The sequence below is a fragment of the Poecilia formosa genome, unplaced genomic scaffold, assembly GCF_000485575.1.
Source record: "Poecilia formosa unplaced genomic scaffold, Poecilia_formosa-5.1.2 Scaffold164, whole genome shotgun sequence".
Classification (NCBI taxonomy): Eukaryota; Metazoa; Chordata; class Actinopteri; order Cyprinodontiformes; family Poeciliidae; genus Poecilia; species Poecilia formosa.
The window spans coordinates 1,050,185-1,052,286 of NW_006800103.1; positions in this window are offsets into that span (position 1 = coordinate 1,050,185).

The window sequence follows — 2,102 nt, forward strand, 5'->3', positions numbered from 1 at the left end:
CACCGATGACGGCAGATAAACAGTTTTCCTGGAACGATAAGTTGTTTTTCCATCCTTAGCACATTGAGTAGCATTGATTGACAGCCCTAAGACCCGCCTCCTGGCTCTGATTGGTTGTTTCTGGTATTATAAACTTATACCTTAAAAATACATTAAAACAAAACTAGTTATTCAGCTCAGATTACATACATATTTTAATAAAACACTAGCTTGTACTTCATATCACGAAGAGCAGAAACACATTTATATTGTTTAATCTCATTGCCAAACTGACATCTTTAATTGAAATGCATCTTTCAGTTGTTCTGAATCTAAATGTTTTTGAAAATATCAGTTCCTTTTAAGTTGTATTTGTTTTCTCTTTTTACAAATGTTTTGGATATTTTTCCTTTATTATCCAAATTGTTGCTGATGTGTGTATTTTTGATTTGCAGCTGTCGGTGTGCTGCAGCCATGCCTGATCAGGTCTCTCTTGAAAAGCAGCTTTTTAATCTCATGGAGACATATCTGGTTAAATAAATGTTAAATGCAAACAGCTGCTGAAAAGACTAGAAAAACATGACCTAGTAATATTTCAATGCACGCTTTTAAAACTCAGCAGGAGATGGGAAGTGGAGAAGTTAGGCATTACAGTGTTGAAACCAAACACTGGACTTCTCAAATTAACACTTTAGCTCATACAATACATGCTTGCAGTGAGCTGCTATGATGCTGTGAGACTTGGCGTACGCAGCAGCATGTTCACAGGTTCAGGTCATGATTAACACGTCCTGCTGGTTTTCTGCAGCAGCATTCATCAGCACCAGGGGTTAAAATCAGACTGTTGTCCTCAGACACACTGACTTCCGAAAACGGCTTCAGAAAAGACTGATGTAATAAAATACAGGCCCAGAATCAAACCCAGAACCTTCTTGCTGCAAGGCAACAGCTCTGCCAACTGCACCACTGTGCAGCCATCTATACTATTCATGTGTAGTTAATAAAGTTTATTTTTATACCCACAAGAAATATTTAGAAATTTTAAAATTATTCTCAAAAAATGTCTCTAAAGAAACCTAGACATTTCTGAGATTCAAAAGTAAAAAGTAATTTTTTTAGATTTATCTCTTAACTTGGAAATTTCTGAGTTTGAAAAGTGAAAAGTTTTCACCTCAAAATTTCCAAGTTTTTTAAGCAAATTTTTGAATTTTCAAACTCAGAAATTTATGATTTTCTTTCTAAAATATTTTGGGAATTAATCTAAAAAAAAATTCTAGCTTTTTTTTTCCAGAAATCTCCTTGTTTCTTCTAGAAAAATTCTAAAATTAAGTTCAAAATTTCTGAGTTTTTTGGCTGACGTACTTTTCCTTTTTTTTTCTATTTCTAACAGCCCTAATTTAACACCATGCTTTAGTCTGATATCTTCAAAAAAAATATATGAACTTTTGGAAGTATGAATCTACCTTCAACTGCATCTAGTTTTATAATTGGTAGTAAAAACTATTTAGAATGTATAATCTTTGACCGTTTTGAACTTATCATGTTTCTTGTAAGTAATATTTTAAAAATAAACCTGGACAATCTAATTAGGTTAGCAACGCCTCAAACATGAGTCTACTCTAAGAAGAACCAATGCCCTTTGACCCCTCCTCTCACGTGTCGCTCCATCTATCGCCTTACATCGTTCCAGGCCGTCTTCCCTATCATGTGCCTCCGTTTAGACTCACCATTTGCCCCCTGAATCAGCGCTCTGCTGCAACCGGAGACCCTGAACCTGTGACTCGTTTGCAAAAAGAAGGGCTATCCCTAAATGTTTCCTGACTCACTGACTAAAACAGATGATCTTAAAAGTAAACTGCAACACAAAAAGTGTAAAGTCTATGCAACATGTGTTGGCAACTTCTAATAAATCACAACCAAACAAATCTCAGTTTCACATGGAGTGAAACTCTCTTTGGTGTGCATTTCTCTCACTGTGGGGGGTCGTAAAAAGTGCTGTCATAAAATCAGAAAGGGTAAAAGTGAGAATATGTGAAATGCCAGGGAGAGGAGGGAGAGGGGAGGAAACAGCCAGTGAGGTCACATCATTTCACACTGGACTCGCCGTTCACAGAGGAGCAACA